At 43.9% G+C, this 23,270-nt stretch overlaps 1 long non-coding RNA gene and 1 pseudogene across 1 annotated transcript; both read right to left on the bottom strand.

Moving 5' to 3' along the window:
- The window catches only part of LOC115394657 (SCO-spondin-like), a 136,523-nt pseudogene extending 129,441 nt beyond the window's left edge, over positions 1-7,082 (bottom strand).
- Positions 7,083-8,592: 1,510 nt separating this feature from the next.
- LOC115394039 (uncharacterized) lies at positions 8,593-22,443 on the bottom strand. Its single transcript, XR_003932003.1, has 3 exons — positions 22,335-22,443; positions 10,154-10,237; positions 8,593-8,679 (listed from the first exon to the last, which is right to left on the bottom strand). It is a non-coding gene; the product is annotated as an uncharacterized LOC115394039 (long non-coding RNA).
- Positions 22,444-23,270: the final 827 nt, after the last annotated feature.

Below are 23,270 nucleotides of genomic sequence, written 5' to 3'. Positions count from 1 at the left end.
GCGCATACGCGCAATGTGGTCACAAAATCTGTCCTGCGCCGGACGTCCGTGGACAGAAATTCATGACATGACGTCCCAGGGACCAATGCGCCACGCGGACACGTCAAGCATGGACGAAGCTGCTAGCAGTAGCAATCATGGCTGCAGGTGTAGCTGCACATGCTAGCCGCAGAACGTAAACCACGCACCATCCGACCCGTGAGCCGGGGGGAAAAAAACAAACTTTGGCCCGTGAACTCACCCGTGCACAGCCCTGTACCGAACCGAACAGCCCGGACCGAAACGGTTCAATACAAATACATGTATTGTTACACCCCTAACTTCTACTGCTCCCATCTTCCCTCCTCTCATCCCATTTCTATTGCTTTCTTCTGTCCTGCCATTCATTCATTTCTTTCTTTCTTTCTTTTTTTTTTTTTTTTTTTTGCTGTCCTTGCTTTGTTGACCTTATTGAATGAACTTTTAATTGACACAAAGTGCAAATTTCAGAGCCTCCTTGAATGCACCAGTGTACAACGCTTCCAAATAATGACTATTATCCTTTCAGTCCAAAAAACTCCTCCAGGAATCAACTCTGACAGATCTGGTGAAAATAAGCTCGATGATCCCCCCAGAGTGTCAGCTGACCTCAGGCCGTGACGTCAGGATGTCATCAGACTGCTTTTGTTGTTCTGGTGGGGTTTTTTTGTTCCATTTTAAAGAGATTTATCCTTTCACGGCAGGAGGGTGAACCAAGGTCAAACGACCCACATGACACCTCAGCTCCACAAACACACTGACGACCTCTGCAGAGCTTTATTATGTTGTTTCCGGGTGAGAAAGTTTCCAGAAGCAGAAAGTTTCCAGAGCGGTTGTTGTGGGGGGATTCCTGCAGAAGACGGAAATGAAAACCTGCGTTTGCTTCTGTGCTGTCTGCAGGATATGAGTGTTTTACTCAACAATGACTTATCTCTTATGGAAAATATCACATCATACATCCATTTATAATTCACTAATAACTAATTAGCAAGTAATAAGTAAGAAATAAGTTGCTACATTGACTTTCAGCGTTTTTCTGCCACCAATGGTGGGTCGCAACCCCCCGGTTGAGAACCACTGCTCCGCAGTGCCCTCTCCCTCGGCCAGTCGTGCAGCAGATCATCTTTCAATTGCAAGGTTGCAGGTTCGATCCCATACCTGCTCCTGTCCAGATGCCTTTGAGCAAGACGGCGAACCCCAAACGGCTCCCAACGGAAGGATTGAGCGACTTGCGTGGCTTTGCTGTGCGGGTGTGTGTAAATGTGATTAACAGTGTGAAGCACTTTGGGGACTACTAAGGCAGCGGAAAAGTGATTTATAAGTGAAATCCATTTAGCCAACCCAAAAACAACTTCTGCCTCGACGCCATCACTCACCGCTGACAGCACCGCCCGGTCCGTTCAGAACTCCGGCCACGTTCTGCCGTGGTGAACGTAACTCGCCCTCACATGATTAAAGGAAGGAAAAAAAACATGCACCTACAAACTTCATCTGGTCCAGAACTCTGCTGCGTCTGACCAGAAATCTCTCCACACAAGGCGTCATGCACAGAGCAAGAAGAGGAGGTCCAGTCAGTCGACGAAGTGTTTTTGGTTTGTTTGAAGGAAGATGTTTGAGCTGATCTGCTCCAAGTCTGTCCAACTTTAAATCACGTTTTAGAATCGGTTCAAACGGGCATAAACACTCTCAGCTAACTACTGCACAGTTCTTCCCTTACATAACGGATGTACTTTATATTGTAACCACGGTTTGTATTCTTCATGATCCATCAGATCCTTTAACCTCCGGTTGTCTCCAGGTCCATTTGGCCAAATTTCAAAATGCTAATAACTTAATACTTAAACTTTTAACAATTCAAAAGACAATAACTTCAATTTTCTGTCATGTAAATTCCCTAAAATATCAAATATTGTTCCAAACTTTGCTCTCCTGCAAGTGAAATGATGACTATATTTGTTGAATTATGTGTCCCTGCTTTAGAAAGAAGGTTAAAGTATAAAATTACAGTCTACTTTTGAGACGACATCCTGTCTAAACGTCAGCATGTTCCAGTCTGGAGCTTCCAGATATTCAACTTGTGTGTTCCTGATACTGATACTGTAGTAATAATCCATCTTCTTTCATGTCTGAATAAAGTATAGTTTTATTTAAACAAGGCCTGTATAGAATACTTAATAAATGCTGAACTTCATGAAACTGTAGCTGTAGTTGTGAATATCACGGAGGTGCTTTTCTGTGTGTGTCCTCGGCTTTGAATGGGAAACCATGTGTTTTGTGTTTAGTTGTAGATAGTTTGGAGATCACAGCGCGGGGCTTTGGCAGTCTTCCTCTGCCTCCTCTTGGTCTTTATCTTCTGTTTATAATAATGGTCCATCTCCGAGGACTCCGCCCACCCCGAGGAGAAGCTGCCGGTCCTCTTCACCGGCGTAAAGGTCGGATGTCAGGAGCGCCGGCGTGTCGCCCCCTGCTTCTTCATTGTGCTTGATACAAAGATGTTTCTTGATTTTGTTGTGCGCGTCCACTCCGACGCGGCGTCCCCCGAGGGAGGCAGTTCACAGCCAGCTTTAAGAGGGCCCGGCGCACATCCCAAGAAAGGCTTTTCCACTCATGACTGCAACGGGTGTTTCCAGTTTGAGTCTTCAAGCAGACGTGTTCAGATGAATCCAGCTGTATGTGTTTTCCCGAGCTCGGTCTCAGGAGGAAACGACCCAGACGGGCCAAATCCGTCCGGATCAGCTCCTTGATGGCTTTATGATGACCTGCAGGTAACGGCAGCTCCGTCACTCAGATAATCATAACCACGTTAGAGGAGAACTGCCTGAGAACTGACAATGGACTTTACAAGAGGGGCCATTCATCAGTTGTCGAGACAAATTGGCAGATTTATGGCGGCCTGCGGTGGATGTAGTGACACACAGCAGCACGAGTGGTCTGTGTGAATGTTTGGTGGCAGCATTTCACAAAAGTTGTGTTTTCCACGTTTCTCAGGACGTGGAGTCAGAGAGTCAAATTTAGACAAAAATACTGGTTTTGATTACAGTGTTTATCATAGTGTTGCCAACTCATAACAGAGTAGCTATCCACTGATTTTGGTGCGGGTTGACGTTCCCGGTTATTCTAAAGCTGGTGAGTAAAATACAGAAAACAATGTTCCTTTAAGACTCATGAGAACCTTTTGGTGGAAGAAAATCCCAGAGTGAAGGCTACAGAGTTATGAATGAGAGGGGGAAGTGTGTGTGTGTGTGTGTGTGTGTGTGTGTGTGTGTGTGTGTGTGTGTACACTCTGTAATGGAAGTGTATGGGCCCACTGGGAGAGCTGAGTCACTTCTCTCTCTGGCTGACCTGATGGTGAGCGCTTCAGGTCTGGGAAACACATCGGAACTGACGGCCGACGCAGACTAAAGGCTTGCGCACACGCACACACACACACACACACACACACACACACACACACACCCACACACAACACACACACACACACGGGCACACACACGCACAGAGGCTTTCCCTCAACATTAAACCACCAGGTGTTTGGGTCAAAAATGTAAAGATTTACCTTATGGGTACTTTTACTTTATGGTCACACACACACACACACACACACACACACACACACACACACACACACACACAGATATGAACGAAACTTCTGGGGGAAAATATCATCTGGAAACAAAACACAGGAAGTAGAAAGAAACAAAGACGAGTGTTTGGAAGAGAGAAGATGGAAAAGAAGAGGAATGGCTTTTTAAAGAAGTCCAGATCGGTCTGGAGGACGAGGCCGGCATCGCACTATATTTGCTGTTGCCTTGTGTCTCTTTGCGGTTGTGTGTTCTTCCATATTTCTTTGAAGGTTTGGTGGTTGTTTCGGTCTCTCTGTATCTGTCCTGACTTTGTAGTTGTCTTATGTTTCTCCAGGGTTTTTTTTTTCTTTTTTTATGTTGCTATTGACTTATGTTACATTTGGTTGTTCTTTCTCTAAGGAAAACAACAATCCCACTATTGAATGTGTTATCTATTCCATATATTCTGCCACTTTTTAAAAACATAAAATAAAACTGCATCTCAACATTAAATCAGTTGGCTAAGAAATGAATAGTGTGGAATGACTTTTCCACACTGCTCGTGGCACGGCTCTCATAAAACCTTCCAAAACACAGAGGAAGAAAAAAAAGAAAACACACACCCTCCACTTGAAGTGATTGAAACCAAGACTGACCGATCCAGAGCGCCTTTAAGTCCTCCATCTCATTTCCCCAACAGGTTGTGAGAGCTTGAATAAATCTGACTTTTAATATGTCTAATAGTTTTTGCCACATCTGGATTCAGGTTTCGATGAGATGTTGGACTGTTTATGAGTTTTTAATAGCACGGATCAATGGTGTCAAACTGATTTTAGATCAGAGGCCACATACAGACCAACGTCAAGTTACATACGAATCACCGGTAAAACAGTGGACCTTTGAATTCAAGCTTTAAAATTTTTCTTTGTTGTTGGGATATTTTCACAAAACCTAAAGAATCGACATAGAAAATAACAACAATCTCTACATGAAGCTAATTCTAATGAAACCGTCTGTGACAAAATGCAGTGAAATATCAAAAAAACATCTAAACAATACAACAATCTCCCCCTGACAGCTTGGCTTTAGGGCTAGTTTGACAGAGACGAGTTATTTTGATTTATTCGCGGCATCACTGCTATCTCAGTCCGGGTCTTGTTGTGTTGTGCTACTTTTAAGAAATTTGTTAAAATTTCTTTGAAACTTTGATAATTTTCTCGGTGGTTCGGTGGGCCGGATTGGATTTTCTTGGCTTAAGATCACTTCCAGACTTCACACACAAATTACACATGAAATGGGAGGCTTTACTGCAGTCGGTTTGGCGCCCGTGTCTTTTAAATGCACGCTTTCTTCTTTCAGACTGCCGCTACTCCATTCACTGTGACAATTTAAAGAAAAAAATTCTGGGCTACTGCTAAAAAAAATCAAAAGTATAACCAGTTCTTAACAAGCACCTTTCTCAACGCACTCAAACCCAATGAATTACGCATAAAAGTTTCGCTGCACAATTCGAAAAGACACATGCAACACAAACGTAAGGACACGCACATTTGTTATGCAAATGCACCACAAACAGTGAGAGAGACACACGGTTTTCTACAGCTTTCTGTTGCATGTTTTCTGGCGTGTAACATTATTTCTGAGGGACGTGGCTGCAGCAGCTGTGTGTCGCTCTCACACCAAACCAAGCCGACCCACACACACACACACACACACACACACACACACACACACACACACACACACACACACACACACACACACACACACACACAACACACACACACACACACATCAAATCGTGAGATGAACGTATAGACGGAGTCCTCGCTCGACAAACATTATGTAAACAAATGTTAGCACCCCTCGTGTTCATGTAAGACTCTCCAACATGCACTCCAGCACTCCCCGGGGTGACTCACTGCACACACACACACGCACACACACACAGCAGGATGTGTTCAGGGACTCACTCACACCTTGTTTTGTTTTCTCCACATAGCTGCGCAAACATGAAAAAGCACAATTACATCCCGACGACCTGCGGACAGTTTCACTGGAAATGTCCTTCGATTGGAAACACACAGCGCATTTTTCCACAGTGGAATTCTGCTTTACAGCTGGGTGTCTTTCCACTGCAAACTTCCCGTACAAACTCTTCCTGCTCTTCTAAGATCTTCAATCTCAAGATTCAGTTTTTAAATACAAACAATTAATTCAAGAATTTTTTCTAGTTATTTATCATAATTTAAGTTGTTTGAGTAAAGTTTGAAATGTACTATGTACTGTACTGTACTGCATGAAGGTACTTACAAATGGAAAGTGTTGCACAGCAAGAGGTGAATAAAAGATAAGGCTGCTCGAACCTGAACATAAATGCACATTTCAGAATCAGGGAACAAGAAATGATTCAACAACTCCAAGCTGTTCTGCAGCAAACGATGCTGATCGAGCCTTGAACGTTGGTGCTACCAGTTCCTACAGGCGTTTCAAATTTTCTGGATTACTTCCAACCTACTCTGTTTGTATAAAAGCAGTGCTGGACACACTGAGGTGCCAGACCCTCGTGAGCATCAGCTGAACGGTACTGAACTGCAGAAGAGTGTTCACCATGGAAGACAGACAGACCATCAAAACACTCAAGATGTCTTTTCAATGAGGAAATTCAAAGAAACTCAAAGTGTCAGTGATTCCAGGTTCCTTCAGAAACTGAGACAGGAAGAAGTCTGAAAGACCCAAAGCCAAGACAAGCTTTGACAAGAGCGAACAGCTTTTCTAATAGGTGGATCAGACGGCCACAGCTTCAAGCACAGATCAGTAGTGATCATAGCAAGAAAGTCTCAGTTTCCACAGTGACGAGACGACCTGGAGACCTGGGTTTGACAGGTTTGCAGCCAAAAAAAAAAAATCACTAAGATGTCAGGATAAGATAAAGAGGCTTGTCTGGGTTATGAAACACAGCTATTACACTGTTCTCTCTGGTCACCAAGTAAGACCCTCCGGTATGAGGAATACCCTCTGGTTTGGGTCAAGATGGGACCTTTATGAACTGGAACAGAGAATGAAGAACTGTCTGAAGAATGTTTGATTCCCATTATCGCAACAAAGCCACACGTTTGCTGTTATATGCTGTTATATGCTGTTATATCTCCAACATAAAGACTGCTATTTTGATATTCAACGATCTCGATTCCACTTTTGTCCATAAATTGAAGAAGATTGAAATATAGACAGACTGATGTTAGAGGTGAGAAGGTCATATCTGTGAGGCTGACATCAGGCGTTGATAATATTTAAAGCATTTGGCTTGTAAACCTGCAGAGAAATCTGAAGAAACCGAAGGCAGATGTTATGTAACTTGGCGTTACTTGAGCTGAAACACAGAAAGCGCGTTTACGGACTGTAAATTAGTCCGACGACAGCTGACGAAGACGTACGGGCAGCGAGGCCGTCCCTGTTTATGCCTCGCCACTTCCAGCGGGCCGCCTCTGCATCGCCCATTAACACCTCCACACCCGTGAGCGCAGGGAAAACACGCCAGCGAGGACAAAGGTGTAAAACAAATGTTGCTGCAGGGATTCATTCGCACTGCGTGTGTGTGTGTGTAGGTGAGGAGGGCGCCAGATAGATGGGTGGTGACAGTTTGACCGCCTCTGGGTCTCCAGCCGGACACACACACACACACACACACACACACACACACACACACACACACACACACACACACACACACCTCTGGGACGAGGCATATCTTGTTCATCGCTTAAACACACAGCATGTTTAAGTGTGTGCATCAAACTCTCCCTCGTGAGGCGGGACTTGCCGACAGGTTGAATTTATAACTGACCAATCAGGGAGTCGCAAGCGACCAATTAGAGACGTGCGCTGATTTACGAGCCGCAGCACACCTGTCTTCACCGGAGCCAATAAGAAGCACCGCGGCTGCCGTTGTAGAGGAATGTTTGTAACTTCACAGCTGTGACGGGACGTGCTTTGCTGCAGTCGTAGTAAACAGTTCTTCCCATTCTCAGTAGACGGACATTAAAAACACTGTTTCCGGTTTTCCTGCGAGTTTCCCAGGAAATTGACATATTTTTCAGAACATTGCTATGTAAAGGTGAAACTTTTTGGAAATGAAAATGCAAAAAATGGTGCGTTTTCACTTGAAATGTTGATTTGTAATCCTTTCTTGTCTCACTAGAATATCACCTTGTCACATGATAAAGTTGAACTCAGCAGTCAATCAGCTGTTCAGTGGGAAGTAATGACTGATGAGTTTAACTCAAGTTGTATTATTGGATCCATAAAGTGTCATTAGGCTCCAGAGCAGCTCTGCGATCAGCTGTCGTCACCGTGCACTGTGGGATCCGTCACAGAGAAGGGTGGATGCTGTCGTTTTCCATTCACACAAACTGTAACTGATCTTCATTTTCTCCTTGGCAGCCATTTTTCTTTGGGGCATTGTGGGGATTCCCTCTTTTCTTCCAGAGCAGACGTCGCAAACATCCTCCCTCCTCCGTCTGCACTGCCACGACCTTCACATCTGCGCCTCATAACACGCTTTAATCCCGAGTAAACAGCCGCTGAATCACTGGCTTCGAGTGACCAGGGCCCAGAGATGATGTGTGTTCACAGCTGACACACAACAATGAAGGAAGCCGTGATGTTTACCACAGCGCGTCTCAAACGGAACTGTTTTGTTCCTCAGTACAGCTGCAGCAGAGATGAGACTGCTTGAGGTTTAGGAAGAAAAACTGATTTAATTGTATTATTCATGCGTTGGAGTTGCTGCGTCTCTTTGAGGCTGTTTTGTGTCTCTTTATAGATTTTTTTTTGTGTCTCTTTGTGGTTTGTTGTCTTTTGGACATGGCTATTAGTGTGTTATTTTTGTGTTCCTGTATTTAATTTGTCTCTTTGAGGTTGTTTTTGTCTCTTTGTAGTTGTGTTGCCCCGGTTTGTAGTCGTCTTTACAGACGTTTCTTTGCTCCTGAGATCTTCAGATGTTACTTACGTTACATAAAGGTTTTGGAGTTGGACCAATCCGGGACAGGTGTTGTCCAGATAGAGGTCTCTATGGCGACGCTGATTGACGGCCGTCCTGCAGGACGCAAAACAAAGATTATAAACATGAAAAAAAACCAACAGAAGAACAAAGAGAGAGAGAAAAAAATGGAGGGATTCTCTCATCCGTCCACACCCGCAGCTTGACATCTCTCTGCTGTCCACACACAGCTGCTCACACACACACACACACACACACACACAAACGCATACACACACACACACAACTTTAGATAGCATCACGCCCCTAATTTCCCATGGTGCATTGTAAACAGAACACGCCCGTCCGCCTGTGGCAGCCCTTCAGACATCCAAACACTCACATATATTTAACACACACACACACACACACACACACACACACACACACACACACACACACACACACACACACACACACACACTGAAGCTCATCCAGGCGCTGCTTCCTGATGCGAAGGCTCATGGGAATCAGGCGTTTTTATGAGTGTTTGGAGTGTGACGGTGTGAGTCTGCTGATTTTAAGGATGCAGATCTGCTTCCAGTGTGTCTGCTGGTCTCACTGCTCTGTGGTTTCTGGTCTCGTTTCATTTTGTCTCTGTGTAGTTTTCTATGTTTTGTGCATCTCTGTGGTCGTTCTGTGAATTTTTCTGAACACTTCCTGTATCATTCTTGTTTATTTGTGTAATTTTTCACAGGTTTTGTGTTTGTCTTGTTTGTTTTATGACTCATCGTGGCTTTGGGGATGTTTTATGTCATTTTTTAAATCGTTTTTGTCTCTTTGAGGTTGTTTTGTGCCTCGAGCATTAGACTGCATCCACACAGCGCTAACAGAACATAGAGCATCTTCCTCCCACCCACTGATGTAACTGCAGCTCATGTCCAGCACAGAGAGCAGCTTGTTCCATTAATTGAAGCAATCGTTGTCATTAACATTTTTCACAGCTTCAGTGTGACTTTTTATAGATATCCTTTACAGGCAGCTGGAAATCCTCACGATTTTCCGTTTTATTTATTTATTACTAAAATCCACCCACGGGTGTCTGCATATTTAAAAATCAAACTTCTGCTCATTTCCACTGGAGCTCTTGGAATCACAGTGTCTCTGCTGGATGATAAATGTTCTCAAAACTCATAAATTGCACTCTGGAAAACATGAATGCTCGTGAGAGATGAAACACTTGATTGAGAGATACATTTATGGAGGGCTTTTTTTTTTTTTTTTCCTGCCTTCCCTTAACCTTGAAGAAACAAAAAGCTTTGAAATGTTTAACATGAGTGAGCCATGTGAACTCCTCCGACAGCGGAGCACAATAGGACGTCGGAGTAGGAAACAATGGAGGCTGTGGAGTTTAATATTTCGCAGCTGTGCGATCCATCAGAGAGCGTCCTGTGTTTTATCAGCCTGACCAGCCTGTCAGACCACACCGAGGGCAAAGCGCGCCCCGGGGGGGCGGCGGTTAGCGGGACGTTTCGGGACGCGGGCTCGCTCGCTCAGACGGTACACGACGTTAACAACTCGAAAAACTCACAGTGACGGGCTGGAGGAGGGAGGGGTCAGAGGTCGGTCGCCTTGCCCGAGGACACTTCGGCAGGACAGAGGTGACCGGCGAGCCCTGAGAGGGAGGGAGGAAATCAGGAAAATCATTTCAAACTCGACGGGACAATGAAAAGCAGGAGACAGTAAAATAAAATCCAGATCTGCTTTAAACTTTTACTTCTCCTGAGAGAGCTGACCGAACTCCACCCCGCACGCACACACACACACACACTCACACACACGCGCAACAACACACACACCTGTCAGTTTGAACCACTGATGAACCAGTTTTCCAATTTCACCGATGAGTTCAGACTCCTTGCGCTCAGTAATCACATTTGTTTTGTGCTGATTAAAGAAGAGAAACACAGATGTTCCGGAGAGTGAGCAGAATAACAGACGAACAGGGGAGGCGGTTCCAGTTTGGAGCAGTTTGCATCAACAATCACCTTCAAATAAACAAAATATAAATGCATTTGACAACAGTGTATTAAAAAAAGTGCAAAAAGGTCAAATAAAAAAAAAAAAAGCTATTATTATTAGTAAAACTACCAACCTATTGATAACTATTGTGTCATTAGTAACATAGTTGCTGAGATAGAAGACAGTGAGACTGGCTGCAATACTACTGCAATGCTACTTGTTTCATTTCAAGTGATAACAGAGCCTCTTCCTCCCTCTAAAATCCAGATTACAGAGCATCTTCCTCCTACTATTCTCCCACTAAAATCCAGGAACTCATCACATTAAAACAGTCGAGTTTGACGGACATGAAGTCTCGGTTTGATGGAGACTGAATTCTTCTACCGCACCACTGTAACCAGAGTGTTTTTTCCTCTTTGTACATTCAAAACCACGTTTGAACCTGCCGGCCATCCTTTGAAGACGAGACGTGAAGAAAAGGTCTTCAGCACGCGGTTAAAGTTTCTTCATGCAAATATAGAAACACACACACACACACACGCGCGCGAGTGGACGCGTCCATTAGGGCGGTGGAAATGGCCCAGGACAGTTTCCATCCGACTCGCGGCTCACCTCTCACCTCACAGCTGGATCAGTGTGTGTTTATTGGTCGGTGTCGCCTCCAGCTGCAGCCGGGCTCACACCCGGCACACATGGAGCCCATTTACACACACACACACACACACACACACACACACACACACACACACACACACACACACACACACACACACACACACACACAGCGGGCAGATGGAGGACATTTGCACACTGTGTAACTGATATTGTAAATACCTTGATCACATCACCATTATATAACAGGACATGTTCACTTCCACACACACACACATGCACACAGGCACACACACACCCTCAGGTCAGAGTGTTTCACAAGAACTGAAAGGTTTACATAAACTTAATATATCTTAATTAAAAGCCATTAATTACCGCCTGTCAAGTCTTGAGCTTAACTTTATACTTCAAGGATAAATGTGGATTTTGATCAAAAATGAAACTAGTGTGAGACTAACTGTGTGAGCTTTATTTTCCCAAATTAAAAACAATTACTTAAAAGGGAGCGATACATTGCTCACCACTATATATTTATATATATAACTATATATTATATATAGTTAAATTATTTACAATATATTTAGTTAAAATCAAGGAAAATGGTAGCTGTTGTGAAGCGTAATCTTCTAAATGTTAACATTAGACGACCATCCAGTTTTAACAGAGATTCTAACTCTCTCTTACCAAGCTAATTAGCCTGTTCGCTACCAAAATGTTTGAAATAAACTACATGCCTAATTAAACGTGAAATGTTGGTTTCAAAATATCAAAACACATAAAGGTACCTCCAATTAATGGGTAGAATAAAGTTTACATGGTGGAACAGTAAGTTTTCATCACTAATAACAGTAGGTTTATTCCTACGACAGGATTGAGAGTGTATTCATATCGATCGTTAAAACACACAGAGGACAGACTCACACAGACGTGTCCAACAATAGGCCCTCAGTGTGGTCTGACAGGCTGGTCAGGCTGATAAAACACAGGACGCTCTCTGATGGGACTCACAGCTGCTCAATATTAAATATTACTGCCTCCATTGTTTCCTGTTCAAACTACCTATTGTGCGTCTCCCAGTTCACAGAGCTCCACACAAAAGAAGATGAAACAATCGCATCCGAATCCGTTCAGCCAGAAAGATCTCAAAGATTCAGAGTAAAACATTCAGAATGATTGAATTTCATTTCCCACAGACCAACAGTTCGGCTGAGGTAAAGATGAGGACTTCGGTCTGTCCCATATGAGCCATTACAATCCAACAGCCGCGAGGATTAGTCACGAAAGGTTACAGCGTTTTAACAGGTATTATAAAATGCTCAGTATGACCAACGTCACATATTATATTAAACTAATATTCAATAGTTATGCAAAATTAACAAAAAAAAAAAAAAAAGGACTGATACAATTGAGTGAAAATTAATGTAAACCTCAAATATTCTTTGGAACAATAGTTTTATTATTATTTTGTACCAATTTCAGTTGTTTAAATCTCTTCCATAGGAAGGAATCCGTTTCAGGCTGTCCATGATAAGGCCTTGTTTATGTATTTTACAATAGATTTTATGTATTTAAAGATGCAAAAGGTAAGAAATTTACTACAGAGACAATAAAAACTATTCCCATTTTCCACCTGTCACTGAAGAAACATTCCCTTTAAGCAATCTGTCGTCTCCATCAATAACTGTCCTGATAAAGTTTTTTTTACTGACATAGCTTTAAAAAATGTAGCTCTCAAATTCAAAAGGCTTGACAAGCGTAATGTTACTGATATTTAGGTTGTCTCGTCTTCTTTCCAGCATCGTCATTTTAAATGACCTTGAGGTTAAGTTAATGAATTGATCACACTGACAGGAAAACACCAATATTTTACTTTACGTAGTAAAATACCGGGTTTAATGTAAGCAAATAAATAATATTAAAGGAATCAAAGGAGTCCATGATTCTGAACAAGGTAAAGTGTTGTCGAAGTTTGTGTTTTATGTCTGAAGGTAGAGAATTAAAGTATTTAAGTCATTCAGAAAAGTCGAGGTGAGTTCAAGTTTCCTCTGCTGACGTCTCCAGCTATCAGTGACCGGAGACATCAACTTCTTCCACCCCGAACGCCTCCATCACAGTCTTCTTTCAACCCACAGTAAGACTTTCTTTCGCCTCCCGTGTTCCTTATTCCATTATTTTGCCAGATTTCACGCTAGAAAACAAGATTTTGAGGTTTCCTTTGGAGACAGAGGCAGAAGATTCTGTCTGAACCTCAAGAGGAGACTTTAAATCTTTGCAGGCCAACGTGTTATCAGATCGACCATCTCCACGCTTCATCCCCACAATGTGTTCTGGATTATTCACACAATGGCTCTCAGTCAGATGCGTTTTCTTCGGCTTTGTGCCGCTTTCACTTCAGACAGCTGCAGAGACGCAAACTTTCTGAACCTGCAGAGGACGGGCTGTGGTTTGAAATAATCTGGAGGGATGGAGGGAGGACAGGGGATGGATGGATGGACGGATGGAGGGAAGGGTGGAAAATGAAGGGATGGATGAATGGCTGGGTGGGATAGATGGATGGACAAAGGGAGGAATGGATGGAAGGACTCAAAATCTTACCTTTAACTGGTTTTCGGTGAATATCTCTCACCCCACTTGACTTATTCATGCTAAATGCATCGTTTTCCGTGTTTACAGGCATCTTTTTCAAAACGTTGCTGCGTAAACCTTAAACTCCTCTGAAACAAAAACTCAAAAACGATGCGTTTTCAGTGTAAACGGGGCCGGATGCTTTTACAGTCTTGTGCTCGGTTCAATTCTAGAACTTAATTTGCAGCGGAGTGACAGTTCTCCAGCTATTCCTTTTACCATCCCATCATAACTAACATGCTGGGCAGAGCGGTGACTGAATTGCTCTTATTTGTGTGTAACTCAGTGATGGACCGTCCACCTGTTTAGAGTTTTTCCCACCAATCAGCTCCGGTCTGTGTGACTCTAACATGAACGAAGGAGGATGCGTTATGGGCTTGACGCAGTTTGATGACCAGATTGCTCGCACCACATCTGACGAGGGGGGAACGACTGACGGGTAGAACGCTGGTACTGTGACGTCAGTCCGACGGCGCTGAGTTTATTTTGTGTGAGAAAGTTAGAAAAATTTTTTTTCATGTTGCAATACATCAGTGTTCATCGCAAACTCACATCAAAAACTATGAGTCAGACACATTACCATGATTTAAAAGAAGGAATTACAATGATGGCTTTGACTCCAACTTTCTGGCCTTATTTTGAGTTGGAGGGGTTTTTTTTTTCTGGCTCATACCAGTCATCAGTGAACGGCCTATCTTTGCCATTGATGTGATGTTCAGCTGGCACAGAAGCCGCGGTTGGAGTCGTTGGGAGTTGTTAACATTTAAAATACCCGGACTGGTTCAAAGGGCTTAAATAAATCAAGACGGCGGGCAGCAATTTAGAGTCTGTGAAGGAGGATGATTCATCCGCTGCTCAGATGGAAACTGTTATCTAGAGTCCAATTTGAAGTGTTTTGAACAAATGGAACAGCAAAGATATGCGACCACTTCCAGTTTTCAGGCTTTGGCTGAGAAATCCTTCGACTGTTTTTACTGTGAGAAGAAAAAAGTGACACCACATTGTGCTTTTCGAGCCACATCTGCATCCCAAAGGCTGCAAATGGAAGCTGCTTTGATATTTGATGGGATGCTGAATGGAAGGCATAGTGGTGTAGCGGTTAGCACTTTTGCGCAAGGTTATCTTACACTTCATCTTTTTTATTTTAATTCATTATGTGAATGAAACTGACTACTTTTGTTGAAATCCATCAATGGGCTCACGTGTAAGTGTCCAGTCTGTGATAGTTAGACCAAGATGAACCACAGTTTCGGGTGACTCTAAACTCTAAAACTACCACGTTCCAGCAGAAAATGGGCTGGGAGCTGGACCAGGACCAAGACCAGGAGAACATGGACTGAGTTATGACACTCTGGAGTCAAACGTCAAACGAACATTGTTTCTATAAGTCAGAGTGTTTTCAAAAAGTTGTGCTTTCCCCACATTTCCTCAGAGACAGAATGTTTTAGAAGACTTACCTCCCCTCCCCCATTTCCATCGAGACAGAGATGGAGCGTTTTCAAAATTAACACAGAGATCGAATCAGAGCATTTTAAAAAAATTTGTTTTCAGTACCTAAAACAAAAATATTTTACACTCACTTGTTCAATGTTGTGTAAACGGGGGACACTTTAGGGGCGGTACGTTGTCAGCAGAGATGCTTGTTTGTTAACTTTGGGAAATCACGCCTGATTTGCTCTGGAACCAGGAAGTAGTGATGGGCTAGCCCCGCCCATCAAAGTTGTTCCGCTCCTTAACTTCCAGTTTGAATGAAAAAAAAAAAAAACACTTGACCAAGACACTGACCTTCAGTGATAAAATAACCGAGTTTTTCGTCGAAAATCACAATTTTTGTCACTTTCCAGAAACTAATTAGGTGAATAACGCAAACAAATGACAGAAATTTGATTTTATCTCTGAGAGTATTCACCAAAAATTTATGCATTTTAATATGCATGTATACAATATGTAGGGTTAGGGTTAGTTCAGGGTTGGTAGGGATTAAACCTAAGTCACCCAACTGCCCCAAAACTGGAAGCACTGAATTCCCTCATGATGTTACAAGGCTTTTTTTTTTTCAATCAAAAAATAATTATAGTTACGCCACAATGTAGGCTTTGTCCAGCGCGTGGCAGGAGCAGACGAGGCTTGCAAGTCCTATTCCACATGAACTACTGAAGATAACTTGAACATCAAGGATATCGTGTTCCTGGTCTTTAATGCACAGTTTAAAGGGCAAAACCAGTAATTTTCTCTTGGTTTTCAGTACAAGCAACAAGGAAAAACACTTCCAATGCAGGAACAAATAAAAGTTGAGCTTCGGTGACGTACAGCTGTTTGTTTGATTCTCTGGCATACAAGAATCACTCTCTGACCCTTCAATAAGCTTTTTGCCTCACTGATTCCAACCAAACGCTGAAAACACCCAACAGCTCCTACAGTGAGAAAACATGGCCTTTAACTGGACTCAAAAACTCATTTCAAGTGACCTGCAGAGCTCTGAATGTCTGAGTGTGCTCGACGTGCCTGTTTCTGGGTGTCGGCAGAGCGAAGGGGTGCACGCGGGGTTCAGGTGAACCGCTGCCACTTGGACCAGCGAACGCCTCGCAGAGCTTTTATTGAAGCTGGCTGGCTGAGTCAGGCGACGATCTTTAAAATATGGAGTGGAAACGATGATGTGTTGAGCTATAAACATCACGCAGGTTATATGAAAAGGATTGGGGGTGTTTGGATGAACATTCTGGAGTGTGTGTTCAGATGGAAAGCAGTCCTGACGGCCTCGCCTGGTCCCGGGCTCTGCCACCGCCTGTCCTCTCTGTTCCGTTTGTGAATGGTGCGATGAGGCCCGTTTCACCCAGAACAACCCCCTCCCTCCTCCTGCCTCCTCTCCGTTTCTTGCCTGTTGTTCACTTTCTGGAGGTCAGTGTGTTTCAAACATGTGGAAACTTCCACGGAACTCATCGCGGGGTGTGGTGGAGTCAACAGGCCCGACGACCAGAGTCACAGAAAGTTCATTCTCACTGCTCGACACACGTTTATGGAGCTGTTCTCTGATGCACTTGTGTGTTTTTAAACTTTAACCAACTGAGGAGCACTAACACAGTCCAGACAGGGTTTTTTTCTTCATTCTTAACATCGCTCTGTGGGGGTTCAGCAGAGCTCGAAGCGGAAAATGACGCTGCAGTTAGCCTTCAATTTACAGCTTGGCAGCCGAAGGAGGAGAAGTCCAGGGAAAACCTGAAGTGAATAAACGTGATTTCAGCTATTTATTTATTTCTTTGCTACTTACACTGTTAAATGTTAAATAGTTAGGAGCTGAGATTCTCGGAAATCCCCCATGAGAGATGACCAAATGTGGTAATGTCTTCCACTGTGGCGTAGAAGCAAGAGACTCATGGCTACCAAAGGTTCATTAATAAAACTGAAGTTTCAGAGGTGAAAAGCTACATCAGTTGTGGGAGGAGGATGCTCTCTAATTTAGATGCAGGCTCTTCGTTAAAGAAAGATCTAAAAAAAAAAAAAAATGACAAAGACAAGAACCAGAAGCAAAGCAGGTCTATCTGTTGTCCTCTCATCATCTGGTGTCTTTAAGAAATGTGTCCTCCTTTATGCAGATGATGGTCTGCTAAATCATACTGAAAACTATTTTAGAAAACTGAGCAACACTGCGCCCCTGCAATCCTCGGATGTTACTGTTTCCGATCTACTCATGCATGTTCAAAAACATTAAGTAATGGTTGTGATTTTCTCATTTTTACTTGTTAATTTTGAAAAAAATGCTACACTGTGGGAGTCGTGTTCGAAAAGCCTTGCGTGCCATTCTCAAGTGAACAGCTAAATCACAACAAACTATAATCAGTTGTTTCCTAGTGGAAAAGGAAGGTTTCATATGAATGGAAGGGCTCAATAATAGATGCTTAAAAAGCATATGTGTTTCATCAAAAGTAGGTTTTACATGTGTTTGTAAGTCAAAAGTTGCAATAAAGCGACAGTTTGGTCAGCGCCATGGATGATGGAAGTGGTTTGGATGGTTGAAGGCCTCGAGAATACGTCATCAGAAAGTTCTGAATAACATAATGCAATGCAGTACATGAAGATCGTTTACTAACTTTGTAGGGTCATAAACAAAACAGCAAAACCACACTTGTGGAGTCCTTCCAGTCTCATCGGGGTCTGACAGACAGGACATTTATGTGTTTTCAGTGATCAGATATGGTTTTGGGGCAAAAGTCACAAGTTAGGAGCAGGACAACAACCCTGCATATTGATTGTTAAAGGTGAATTAATCAGGGACGGCTGGTATAGATGGGTTAACAGGGCTGAGCCCTCCCAGCACAAAAAGACAGCTAACACAAAAAAGATGAGAAAATTATTTTTTAAATAACTTCCAGCAGAATGTTTAAAGTTTAGGTGAAACCAAAGGTAGCAACAGCTCCAATCAGTCAAAAGAAAAACATAGAATATCTCTAAATGGGCTGTTTTTTACAGCCCCAGCAGATACATTCATTTCGTTCTTGTAAGTGATTGACAGGTGTCATGTCCCGCCCCCCCCGTGGTTTACTGAGCATTTTGGGCTAGCTTCAGTCAGCCCACAGGCCGCTGACTTTTAACCAACAGCAGTGATTTAACGCAGCGGGGCTGCTATTTGCGCCAGAGTTAGGAAGGAGGGAGAAAAAGTTCAGCTATGGCGGCGTCAGCATGAACGAAGTGGACTATTTGCTTTGATTGAATGCACTTGCCACGCTGTCTATTGAGACGGACTTCATCCAAAAATTTACCCAACTTCAACGACATGGTGATTAACCTGTTTGCGTCCCAGAAAGGCGTCGATGTGAGCTTCTTTTCAAATAAGGTCGGCCCATGTTGACCTGTTAAAGGACTGTGACGCCTTGTTTTTTCTGAGGTGATCTGCTGTACTGAAGTCGTGTTTAGCACTGCATGTCACCAAGCAGCTGTAATCAGACAGTTGCTGCAGGCTGTCTGTGGGCAGCCGTTGGAGTTGGGTTGGAACATGTTTTGTAGTGCGTAAATATATATGTAAATATATGTGTGCGTGCGTGCGCACGTGTGTGCATGAGAGAGACAGAGAGAGAGAGAGAGAGAGAGAGAGAGAGAGAGAGAGAGAGAGAGAGAGAGAGAGACTGCACTAAAAAAGTACAGTGTACCTGTAATTGATGTAAGTGTGTGTATCATAGGTGATGTTGCTTTTGCAACTGTTGCTCTGTTAACTGTTAAATCGGTAATATTTAAGCATTTGTTAGCCCCCCCTCCCAACAAATTCCACCACCATCCGCCACTGGAATTAATGATCAGTGGTCACAAAAGTCACAAAAGACCAAAACAAAAGTAATGCTGTATCAACAACTGTGTTTTTCTCCTTGTATCTAGTACAATGATTAAGTTACCCTCACTTGACTGCCTTGTGGAGTCTAGAATGATTAGAAATTAGGGTAAATTCTAGAGTCGAGGGGTAACTGAAGGGTAACTCAACTTGTCCACTTCACACACCAATATTGGGGGTTCAGTCCCCTATACAACATTATCCAGATGTCCAAATAGACATAATATGCACTTATGGTACTTATTAAAAATCAACAATGATAGAAGTCTTTTTTAACTCAAATCTTAAATTGCTGGTGGAAGTGAAATCGGCAGTGATTGAAGCGACTGCAGCTTTGTTTGTGCTGCATCAGATTTAGTGGATTTTCACTTTAGAGTGTTTTTATTATCATTAATTCTTGCTCATGCCACATGCAGTCTAACATGCCAGGCGTGAGTCCTGCTGCTGCAGGGGTGTTTCGGGTCTCACGTTGACCTGTCGATGGGGACACAGATCTGAATTCCTCTCTTTTTTTTGTCCTCTGCATGATTCTTTTATCCTGATTGTTCAGCCTCACTTCACACAAAGCAAAGACATCCACTCGTCACAGCCTCTTTCATTTGCCTCTTTTCACTCGCTCTTCATCAGTCTCTCTTTCCATCTTCTCTTTCTTTGAATCCAGAGCATCAGCCGTGACTCTCAGTCCAATTATAACCCTCCGGTCATTACATACCGATCCCCCACCGGACCTCCATGAACCCTCCGACCCCCCCTCTGGCCCCGGTCTGAACTCTTGACAGCGAACATTCGGGATCAGAGACGGCCCCGGTCGGCTGAACAATGCCGAGGTCGTGACCTTTACGAGTGCAGCGGGAGGGCCCCATCCCTGCTGGGACCGGTCACGTTTCTGCCCGTCCTCCGGGACTCTGCCAGGACACAAGCTGAGACACATGTCCTCCTCACTCGCAGTGTCACAGTCAGATCACCGGACAGGAATCAGACGCTGACGTTGGTTCCATTGTGAACGTTTCTGAAGAGTCTGTAATGGGCTCATTTGAAACTTTGCTGGCTTCTGAATCGGAATCATTTGTTGTCGCTTCAGTGCTTCGTTCTGAGTGCTCAGGGGAGCAACACGACCGTCCACAGATCTGTCCATCTGTCCGTCTCTTAGACTTGAGTCACGTGGAGACGGATCATATCCCAGGAGGTACAGGGAGAGGATAAGTACTATTCCAGGTGTTCACAGAGTGAATACTAACGATCACTGACACATAAACACACTAACTAGGAAATGTTGCAGAATGAAGAGTACCTGAGAAAAGTGACAGAACAGGGTAGAACATGCAACTGCCACATAGAGAAGACCAGAATCAATCCAAGACCTTCTCAATTTGAGACAAAGGTATTTGCAGAATTCATAGAAGAATAAAATCTACAACAATGTGCTGCAGTGGTTAGGTCTCCAACATCACAGTGAGAAAATCTCCAGCTCCAGTCTGGGTTTGTTCTTGTCCATCTCTAAATACGAGCACTCCCGGTTCAGTGGGAAGTTAACCGTGTGCATGAACACCAAAGGCTACCGGCTAATGGACACGGCTCCTCTTTTGTACGAGTTATGAAATGAACACACTCTGTTGACTCCATTATACACATGGAGGTATTACTGGTGCCCTCTACTGGCAGCAGGCATGACGACTTCCGAGATAGGAACCAACATTTTCTAAAGAATGATCAGAACAAATGTCATGAAAGGGGTAAACCTCACTTCTGTGGGACCAGTGGAAACAAAAACACAACATATGGATAAGTTAGAGATACTGACATCAATGCAGTGTGGTGGTTAGCTCGCTCACATTCACTCAGAGTATCCCTGGTTTGATTCATGCATGCTGACTCTGTGTGCAGGAGTGAGTGTCCAACCTTTCAATTGAGAAACAACCCAGCCCAACCAGCTGAGCCAAGCCCATGACGATTGGAAGATTTTAAAGTGGTTTATGTTATTCTGGAGTTTAGGGTTTGCTGCAGTCGGTAGTTTAGCAGTAAATCCATTAGTTTAACCAGAGGAGGCAGGCTGGTGAGACTTCATATGAAAGAGTCTGTGGACGAGAAATGTTCGGCCCTGCACAGGCAACTCGACTCCTCTTCCTTTCTACTCCTCTTGGAGGATTACAGACCCCTGCTGTTGTATCGCAGTTTGTATCTCACTCCAGATAAATTGCGCTCGTAGACGAGCAGGCACCACAGAAGCGAGAGGCCAGAAGCTCGACGGGGAGCCTGTCAGGTTTACGCTGCAGCTGTTTCCATTGACTTGTAGCGGTAATAGCTTCAAGACGTTTTTATAGCAAGATTTGTTTGCATAGCTGATAATTTTATTCTGTTTTCTTTTACAGGACCAAGCAGCCGATCAGGCCGCCGTCGTTAAAATTCTTAGCTGTAAAATCTGTTTTCGTGCGGTGGACGAGCTGCTTCGGTTACCTGCAGCAGCTTCTGTCAAAACACTCCACCACTGCGTTTTTCACCGCGTGCCATCAATCTGCGCCTCGGACCGAGGACGTGGTCCGGCGTCCGGGTTCTCGTGTTGAAGCTGAAGCAATCTGAGCGGTGTCGGGTCGGTCCTTTAGCAGCTGGAAGCTGCTGAGCTGTTTCGCAGCCCGACACACACAGAGCCGCTGTGTTTCTGTGTGGAAACAGGTGGGTTCCTCATAACGCCACTCGGTTTTCCGTCGTCCCTGCGTCTGTTTTATCGTCTGCCCTCGCGCTCTCCCGTCCCGCGGATGCAGTGAATCCCTTTCAGATTAAAAGTCTTGGCTTCAAATTTAAAGCGAGCTGTATCTCCGGGGGTTTCTCGCTCACCCTCAACCCCAAACACCAAACAGTGGCCGCCAAAAAGTTGCAGTTTGGGGATCCGTTAAATGACAATGGCGCTCGGAGTCACTGAAAATGCAAGTCTTTGTTCTCAAGGTGGATCTTTTCGAAAATGCTCAGACTTCGTCTCCGTGGAAACGGGGGAAAACTAAACTTTTCTGAACCGCTGCTTCTGCACATGGCAGCCATAGTTAATAGTTCTGCAGGTGATCGGTACATGGACAATAACAACACCTGGTAGTTTTAGAGTTGACAGTCACCCAGAATAATGAAAACTGTGATAAAAGGTATACATAGAGGACAGGATGAGTCGGACTGGAAGAAGACGATACTGGATGCGTTCTGTTACCTCAGACAGACATCTCCGCCGAGCTGCTGCTTCCACTTCTTGCCAGCAGATCTGGTTCTCATTGCAGAAAATCCGCAGTCGGCCGCCCGGCTCTCGGAGGAAACAGCAGATGCCATCCTGATTAGTTTATTACACACTTTCAGCAAAGCATAACCTTCAAATGAGCGGTAGGAATCAGACCTTTGGATTTCCTCCGGACTTCCTTGCTGAGTTTTCACATGACGTTTAAATTGAAAAGGAAAAAAAAAAGAAAAAGATTGAAGAGTGCTGAACTGGCAGCGGAGTGACTTCCTGTCCAGGCTGGATCCACGTAGCTGGTCCAGGTGTGTCGGTATGTGTGTGTAGATGTGTTCCTGTTGGCTGCAAGAAGGTAAATCAGTCAAGTCCGAGTTAAAAAGTGACTAAGCTCATTTTAAAACCTTCTGTGACTCTTTGCTTGAAAACGGTCATACTGTCTACTGCATTTTGCTTCGTCTGTACAAAATGATGTTTTCTAGTTAAACACATCGATCAACAACGCCGCTGAGAATGATAGATGTATATCCAAAGAGTCCAGCGTTTTATGAGCGAAGCCAAAATCTTGTCATCATTTCACAAATTTCAGCCGTCCGACACGAGGAGCATCCACGTCAGTGTTCAACGCGGCCCATCCATCACTCATTATGTGCCTGCCATCTGTTTACTATTGTTAGGCTGGACCAAACGGAGGAAGTTACCGGATGGAATCTTTCGCCAAACGAAGGGTCAGCTCAGGCCCGACGGCCACATGAGGCTCCTCAAAATCCACAAAGCTCCCATAGTCATGGATTTATGAATGCAGAGAAACACAAACACACGAGAAAATGCAAAAAACACTGCGTTTTCACTTGAAAGGTTATCTAAGAGAGTTCAACAACGAACTTTCTGCTATTCTGGTATTTAATCAAAGTTAGCTTT

This window comes from Salarias fasciatus, chromosome 9 (genome assembly GCF_902148845.1).
Source record: "Salarias fasciatus chromosome 9, fSalaFa1.1, whole genome shotgun sequence".
Classification (NCBI taxonomy): Eukaryota; Metazoa; Chordata; class Actinopteri; order Blenniiformes; family Blenniidae; genus Salarias; species Salarias fasciatus.
The sequence above is the reverse complement of the archived record's forward strand: the minus strand, read 5'-3'. Positions and strand labels throughout refer to the sequence as shown.